This window comes from Astatotilapia calliptera, chromosome 16 (assembly GCF_900246225.1).
Source record: "Astatotilapia calliptera chromosome 16, fAstCal1.2, whole genome shotgun sequence".
NCBI classification, from domain to species: Eukaryota; Metazoa; Chordata; class Actinopteri; order Cichliformes; family Cichlidae; genus Astatotilapia; species Astatotilapia calliptera.
In genome coordinates, this window is record NC_039317.1 from 6,877,875 (window position 1) to 6,887,088 (window position 9,214).

The 9,214-nt window shown below is 40.4% G+C and overlaps 1 long non-coding RNA gene across 1 annotated transcript; it reads left to right on the forward strand.

The window, feature by feature from the left end:
- The first annotated feature begins 1,940 nt into the window (after nucleotides 1-1,940).
- On the forward strand, nucleotides 1,941-8,834 carry LOC113007748 (uncharacterized). The gene is made up of 3 exons (XR_003269939.1): nucleotides 1,941-2,019; nucleotides 4,640-4,703; nucleotides 8,139-8,834. It is a non-coding gene; the product is annotated as an uncharacterized LOC113007748 (long non-coding RNA).
- Nucleotides 8,835-9,214: the final 380 nt, after the last annotated feature.

Genomic DNA, 9,214 nt, shown 5'->3' on the forward strand with positions numbered 1-9,214 from the left:
GTGAAATATTCATCAGCCACAGAGACCAGATTTGAGGTTGTAAAGTTGCTTTTTCCTACCTTCAAATGGGTGAAATGTCTAAATAACAGAAAAAGTCTTCTGTAAAGTCAAAGGTTTGCTCTGTATTTTCTGTTAATGTTAAACAGAAGTTAAATTCTTCATGACTTCAGAAACTCTCTGATGGTTTAATAACCCCACAGTGTATACGACCAAAAACCTTTATATAGTTTATTATAGTATTGGCTGCCTACATCACATGTAGGACCCTTATTTTACATGTTGGAGATTCAATCACAATCTCAGTCACACTACCTTTTTGAGTGAAACATTTTAGCTTGACTTCTTTCCTTACTCCTGTGTTTTTCCACCTTGTCTTCCTGCCTTGTTCAACACTTCTCCATTTTCTGCACCATTACTCCCTCCCACTCTCTAACACATCATCTCTTTCCTCCTCCACAGTGACAGATCTCTGCTTAGCACCTTCACAAGTTGCTGATAACTTTTTTAGCACCAAATAAACCCTCCTACATCTGGTCTCCAGAGCCTGCCGCCGTGCTTCCGATCAGATGACAGGGAGGGATAGAAAAACAGATGAAATCTCCTCTTCTTTCAACACTTGTTTTTGTGCAGCGCTGAATAGAGGGAAAGCCATATGAGATACGCTGCAGGGAATTTTAGTATTAATAATTCATAATAATTATTACTAAACAGGCTAGTACCTATTTGGACCCCTGTTTGGAAACTGGCTTAATTCTTTATGGCATAGATTCAACAAGGAGCTGGAAACATTCCTCAGAGATTTTAAACCATGTTGACATATCTCAGCTGTCATAGGGCAAGAGGTGGGGTACACGCTGGCCGCGAAAGGTTTAGCGTCTGTAGCTGGGCTAAAAGAGAGACAGACAATCATTCTCATCAAAAACCAATTCAGAATCACCAGTTAGCTTAACATGCCTCTCTTTGGTCTGTAGAGAAGCCAGTCAGCCAAGGAGAGGACATGCAAACTCCCCACACAAAGGCCCCAGCCAGCCAATGGATTCAAACTCATAGCCATCTTATTGTACGGTGACAGTGCTGCAACTACAACTATTGCACAATGCTACCCAAGTATGACACTACATCTGATGTATAAATATTTCTATAATGTCTAAATAAACACATGCACAGATCTCTCAATGACACTGTTTATTCCCCAACTTTATGAATAATTTAATATATAGTCCAGTTCAACCTGGTGTTATCCCAGTGTCAAATACTGCTGCTCTGGCAGATGCTACTTGTTTCTGAGAGATGTGTCCTCTGAAACAAGTAGCATGGTGATTTGACTTAAAACAGAAGTATTAACAACACTTCAGGCTGGAAATAATCCTTACTCAGTGAATTAAAATGAGATGCTACCAAGTGTCTGCATGTGAATCTCACTATTGTCCTGACCTACAGCGTGCAAAACCACAAACGCCAATCGACGCCTCATTCATATCTGTGAAACAGCTGTGACAAAGCATTTGAAACACTAATCTATAATGATGAGCTGTCTAACTGGATTCAACAAAGAAAGCTGGTATTTTAGTTTGGTTCCTTTAGGTTTATTCACTATGGTCGATGTTTAATTTTCCAAGACATTAATGTGATGGGTCCACAGGACTACTGTCATGGTCCTGGGTTTTGGACCCTGGGTTTTGGGTTTGTGGACTGAATTCTTATTCATTATTTATTGTTCCAATTGGTTCTTCATTTGATTGTGTCTGTTATAACAGTATGTTATTTATTTGTTTCCGTTCTATAGGTTTTTTGGGAAGGTATAAAGTTGTGGAGCCACTTCCTGCTTTATTTTGATAGTATTTTGTCTATTGTGCTTTGTATTTAATTTTACTTCCCTTGTTTTGTGATTAGTTTCAGCTGTGTTCTCCACCTGTTTCCACTTCTCTCATTACCTTTTGTATTTCTCAGTTTCCCCTTATCCATTGGGGAGTTGTCTCTCTAACTGTGGATCATCTAGTGCCAGGTTCTCTTGTAGATGTAAGTTTATGCATTTATAATTTTTAGCATTTGCTGATCTATGGACTCCTTGTTTTCTGTAAACTACATCGCGGATTCTGCACTTTATAACCTGGGAAATCAACATTAAAGATCGCTTTAGCTTCACTTCCTACCTCCGGCATCCTGTGTTTGGGTCCGTAAATATCTCGCCAATCCACAGCAAATTATGGCAAACCTTACAGACCTCACTTGATCAGACTTTCAAAAGAATGAAAAGAATCAATCTGTGGAGGAAGGTGATAGAAGACTTAAGTACGGCTCTGGGTTTCTTATGATGGTGCTTTTCTGTCTTTATTCCCTTCCTTGCTTTATCTGTCTACATTTGATATTTTAACTATCGCACACCAGCCACTCAGAGTCAGTGTCTTTTATTATTAAACACCTGCAGCAGGGGTTTTAAATTCTCTCAAGTAACATTTTATCTGGCTAACATGCTGCTTTGAGGGTGATAAATCTTCCTTTATGCTCACAGCGACTCCCACGGTTCGATTACACCACCTTGGCAGTACATTTTATTTCATATCCCCAAATTACTGTCTTAAAAAATATCTACGAGGCTGCATAAATCCTTCAATCATCACGCCGTTGTTAAAGTCCAGTGAAAGTCCATGTTGATTCAAGCCCCCTGCATTTCATCCTTCACCTTAGCTAAAAAAGCAGCAGCAGCCAATGATGTAACTCCTGTGTTGAGACTTGCTTTACGCTCAGATAAATCAAAGCGATTTCAGATCAGACTGCTGCTGAATTCCGGTTCTATGGGGTGTTGAGAAGGATAAGGAGCTCTATCCACTGATGATAGAGGTGGTAGAGGTCTCCCAGGCAGAATGCCACTGACTGGTAGGGGGCCTCATATTAAAGCGGTCTCATTCTCTGCTTGAATTGAATATAAATTTACACTGAAGGAGATTAAGCGCCCGTATCACATGAGAGCATTGTGTGTCCAAACTGTAAAAATAAAGTGCGTGTGACGCCACCGCTGCTTTCACTTCCTCTTACTGCACACTTGTGGCACATTTTTGTTAGGTTGGGTAAGAGTATCTTGTTCAGCGCCTGCGGAGATACCGGCAATGGATAAATCTACCGACTGCACAAATAGAACAGACGGGAGGAGAGAGACAGAAGGTGGGAGACAGGGATGTCCAGTCCTAACGAGAGGCCGTAACTCATGTCAGAGGGGAGAGCTGTGAGTTATGACCTTTTAAGCCACAGTGGGGTTAAATGTTTTCATTTCCAAACCAGCTGACACTCGACCTAAAGAGTGCGTGGACAGCTTGATGTGTCGGCGGCATAATTTACGACCGTGATCACTGTCTTTGTTATTTTTGCCCTCTGAACTCCTCCCTGCTGCGTGCCTGCCTCCCACCTCATCTCCAAACTGTGCATTTCTCGCTCGCTAGCCTGTAGCTCGATAGTCTCTGACTTTCTTCGACCAAATCTGGTCTCAGGCTAGAAGTGTAGGTGCAAATGAGAGGAGAAGGATGCTTGAACTGGAGTCACTCGGACTCTTGGCTGACATTTGGGATTTTATTTAACTTGAGAGAAACTGTTTGAAACATGAACCCTCATCTGCAGGAGTGGGTTTCACTTTGACGTAAGGAACCGAGGAACTTGTTTTTGATCAGACTGATAAGATGCTCATGTAATCCTTGTGAATGTCTTGCCTCTAAGTAAGAAGATTCTTACTTAGAAGCAGGACCTTTCTGTACACATACATGTTTTCCCAACGGTTGCGGGAGTTTCCAAAAAACTTCCAAATTTGCCTTTGGCTGAGGCACTGATTTACAAATAGATGTGGTAGCTGGGAAGCCCTGGCTGCCCTCTTTTCTTAGTCCCTAGGATGGTTTAAAAGGAGAGTGCAAATTTCCTTATGGGAATCATGAGCTTTTCTTTTTTTCATTCCCCCTCATCCATCTCCAGCACAACAGTGGGTCATACACCCTGGCTGAGCTTAATTTGCTTGGGTGACTCTTTTTCCATAAGCGTTCACTGTGGCTTCACACCGAGTCAGGACATCCAAATTTCCACCAGCCTCTCCTATAAAATATTGATCTCATCACCGTGTAAATAAACACGATGATGGATGGCAGAGGTCATTTTTTCTGTTGCCCAGAGTCCCTGCTTTGTGTGAATCCATCTCCCTTTGAAGGCAGCATGTGGTAGCTGTCTGACAGAATTGGGCAAAACACAACTTTGAGTCTTTGAAATATGTGAGGAAAAACATGAGGTTCAAATGAGTCGCAGCTCTGTGGCAAGTGGTGTTTCCATTAAATGGTGTGTGGGTGGTTCAGGGATGTACTAGAGGGTAACTCGCTTTATTGACCATTTGTGGAATTGAAATAGTTATAAATCTTACTCTGAACAGGGCATAAACGTTTATAAAGTATATGAAAATGAGTGAAAAAATTAGAGCAAATACAAAAGTAATTTCTTCATATTATGTCTTTGAAAGATATTTGCTGAGCAGTATGCAGTATTTTCCACTGAAGCGCATCCTGATGCTGGCTCGTGCTCTGGAATGTATACTTTATATACACCCTCCCTCATCTTGGTGAATAATATCGTGTTTCCAACATGCAAATGTTGAATCTCTTTGAACCAGGTCCTGCTGGACTGTCCTGCTCTGATACCCAACTTCACTCATTTTTTTTCAAAGCAAGTTTAAAGTAAGTAAATCCTTTAAAGTATTTTTTAAAATAATCATTTAATATGATACTTTTTCACTGCATGTTTCTTCTAATGTGGGGATCTTAAGTTTAAGAAGTATTCCCGAAGAGCTTCTTAACCTTTGCATTGAAATCATAAGGTAACACAAGAGTAGTGTTGGGTATACTGTATTGTACTGTAATTGCATTCCATTTTTCAGTAACACAGTGATGTAATGCATTACTCTACTTTACATTGCAGCTATGATTATGCCATTACTTGCCTTACAAAGGTTCAGGATAGAGAGACAACAAAAGCATCAAATTAACAGCTTTTTTTCTCCCTGCGTGCTTGTTGTACAACCAGATGATTTCAGTTGTCTGGAAAGGAGGAAAATGGTGGGGCAGTCTGCAGCTTTGGCAGTCGAGATATGAAATGACTTTTTACTGTTACTGTTTGAAAGGACAAGACCGCTATGGTACACAGGAAACAGAAATAGTGCATCCAAGACAGAAATATCTGCTTTATGTATGAGATCTTTGCGAGCATCTGCACAGACAGCAACACAATGCTAGAAAAGAGCCCTGGTTCTCTTCCATAGTGTGTTTTGTGTCCCGCCTCACTGCCCTCACCCCCAACCAGTCACAGCAGATGGTTGCCCCTCCCTGAGCCTGAGTCTTCTGTAGGTTTCTTCCTGTTAAAGGGAGTTTTTCCTTCCCACAGTTGCCAAAGTTCTTGCTGATAGGGAGTCATTTCATTGTTGGGGTTTTCTCTCTATTATTGGAGGGTTTCCCTTTACAATATAAAACACCTTGAGGCGACTGTGTTTTGATTTGAAAGCTGAATGTATGCCAACCCCAGACAGCAGGGTGGCTGTAGCTCAGGAGGTTGAGCAGGTCACCTACTAATCGGGAGGTTGGTGGTTCGAACTCCTCCAGTCTGCTTGCCAAGTATCCTTGGGCAAGGTACTAACCTCAAGTATCGGAGTATGAATGTGTGTGAATTTAGACACCACTAAGTTTAGAGAAAGCGCTTTGAGTACTCTAGAAGAGTAGAAAATCACTATAATTGAATCAGTCCGTTTACCAACCGGAGCCTGATCTTCAGCAGGTAACAAAGGCTGTGATGAGCAGCATTATAGCTCTATTTTGACCTGTTCATGTTTCTACAGTGAAATCATTGAGATGATCATCACAGTGAAGCCTTTGGACTGGTTGTCATCTTTGCTTTGTGTTGTCAGTCTGTTTGTACATGTTGTTGTCATATTGTTGATAATGCATTTCAAGTCATTTTATTGAGTAACATGATAATAATGTCACAAGCAGAGGTGTGGACTCGAGTCACATGACTTGGACTCGAGTCAGACTCGAGTCATTAATTTTATGACTTTAGACTTGACTTGAAAAAATGTTGTAAGACTTGTGACTTGACTTGGACTTTTACACCAATGACTTGGGACTTGAATTGGACTTGAACCGGTTTACTTGAAAAGACTTGATATTTTACCCAAAATATAAAATTTAACATGCATATTATATAGAGATTGAAAATGTGACGTCATTCAGGGGTAAACCGCAAAGGATTCTGGGAACTCGTGGCAAGAGGTACTAGCGCACGCAGGCTTTCAATTGAAATCAGTTACACAGCGATAAAAAGAAACACAAAAATGTCAAGAAGCCGTTGTATTATTAACTGCAATAGCCGGTCGCATGACAGCCACGGGAAGCCGACGGGTAAAGAGATCGGTTGTTATCGGATTACGTCGTTGAAGAGAAATTGTTCGAGCCATGTTTCCGAAGTAACAAAGATGCGACGGGTGGCCTGGATTGCAGCCATTCAAAGACCAAATATAACGTCCCAGAACACTCCAGCTCACAGGTTAGTCTGCTCCAAGCATTTACACGAAGGTCAGTGTTTTTTAGTAGTTAATACGTCATTTTCATAACATAATTGGTGATATAGGTTACAAGCAAGTCTGGCGCTGAACAGAAATTGTCGCGCTATGCTCCTTTATTTATTGTGCATAAATAGTGAATTGTCCTGACACAATATTGTGTTTCGCTTCTGTTATTATGGTACATTGACAAAAACATATACTTTTATTCACAGGATAAAACAGGTTTTTTGTATCACTAATTGCCCAGTACGATTACAGCATACAATATTGTTGTCACTGCTACATTTCTGTGATGCTACCAGAAATTATTTCCACTGCTAATTAATTACCGCTGAGCTCAAAGGTCCTATTAATAAACTGTTAATGAATGTGTATTTATGACGACGATTTGTGAGACTGGTAAACTTATGATACGTACGATGGTCTTTCGTTCTACACGGTGCATTTCAAGGTCCTGCACCCATCCGGCGGTAAACTGTACCTGGGCTTGTTGCAGTGACCTGAAGTTACTAAACTTCATGAGTGTATGCACTCACTCCAAGAACCGTATGATTATAAATATGCATATAAATATGCTACGATGAGATAGCTGACTTCATCTAACTAGCAAATGTTTTCAAGGCTACGTTGGTGATACAGTTTTTTTTTAATATGTATGATATTTTTGTCATGCGATTTTAAAGCCGGTCCTACAACCGCATCCAAGAATAACATGCAGCTTATCTCAGAACTGTTGGTGAAAATTATTCTTGGAGCTAAGTTTAATTGAGCTGCATTTTAAAGAGGTGCAATTTCACAATTTGTGTATATTTTCTAAGTTCACTATTTTGTCATGTGTTGAGAAAAACACAGATTTTAAAATTACATGGTCTAATATTTACATTTAGCATAACTGCAACATTATTTTTTCGTTTTTTTTTTTTTTAAAGACTCGAAAGGACTTGAAATTCAAAGTTTCAGACTTGTGACTTGACTCGGACTTTTACACCAGTGACTTGAGACTCGACTCTGACTTGCCTGACATTACTTGAGACTTGACTTGAGACTTGAGGATAAAGACTTGAGACTTGCAAAACAATGACTTGGTCCCACCTCTGGTCACAAGTAATATAACAAATGTTTACCACATTACTTTTTTTTGAGTAACAGCCGCAACACGGCTGCAGAGTGCTTATGTTATATTTCCCTACATATTATAGTGTCTCGTCTGGTGTGGAGGTTTTTTGTAATTAACAGCTGTCTGACGATTAGTAATGGAAGATTTTAATTTAAGCTTTTCATGGACCAAGTCACATTTATGATTGGTCCAGACCAGTTAAGTGTTTGACCTTTAATCTTCAAACATAAAAAAGGTTGAATTACCCCTGTGACTCACCGATGAGTGCAAATTCATATGTGACATATTTAAGTAGCCTTGTCTTGATTTCCATACTAAAAGCTTGTCATTTTTAGTTTTGTGTCACATCTCGCAGCAGCGTTAGTTATTTCTTTCGCCTTGTCATCACTTTTTTCCATCTCGCTAACAACAATTCCTGCTTCTTCTACGTCTACATTTCAGTTCTCCTTCCTCTCCTACATGGCGTTCTCTGAATCTCGCTGCGTCTCAACATGAGAGCAGAGATGCTGAGTGGCAAGCTCATAAATTTTGCCTGGTGTGAAACAGAAGATGACCTCCCTGGAAGGCTGAGAGGTTTTTCATCACTGGAACCTTTTTAGTGCCCTCCACCGCCACTACCACATGTCACCAAATCCATGCTCCACTACGTGTTTATGTGTTTGCATTTGGGATGTCAGAGTGCAGAAGAGGAGTGCTTGAGTTAAAAGTGCCAGAAGAAAAGGGGTGGGTGAAGAAGAAAACAATAAAGAGGAGTAATTCGTATTTGGATCCAAAGTAAAGAATAAAAAGACTTTACTTGACAAGATTAACATGCAGTTGAAGCTGAGGTTTTTTACGACAGGGTGCCAACGAATAAACGCAATTCAGAGATGACACCGCCTCTGCGGGCATTTGCATGGCAAGGGGACAGCGCCGTTCTCTAAATTCCACCAGGCTGATCTGGTGTCAGATAGTTCAAGCATTTTAGCCTTGCCCCCCCTCCCCCCTCCCTCAAGGGGAGGAAAGAATATCCTATTCTGCAAGAAACACGAACATGGCAGGACGATAAGGTTCTCCGGGACAGCTGTGGCCTAATCTCAAATCCATAGCAGCCGTTACCCAACGCTAGCCGTCAGAGTCAGTTATCTGATAGCTCTGTGGAAATGACAGAATATGTTTTAACATACATAAAAATCAATTTTCTTGTGCTAGTGGTATCTAATTACTTCTATGAAGCTTGACAGTTTGGTTGAACATAACAAATACATTTTGTATCAAACATCCATTATTTGTTTTTACTGATGTCTTTAATTCACTTTTATGAATTCAAATGATTCATGATTATGTTGACAACTTCAATAATCCATTATGCTTGTGCTCTCTTAAAACGTTATCCAGGAGTCAATGGAAAATCTTAGGTCCTGTATTTCCTCATATTACAAGCTCATTTTATAAATGGTGGATGACAGCATCAAACAAGCAAACAGGGTGTTGTGCACGCTGAAGTTGGCTGAGTGTAAAAGTAAAGCTGTTGATCT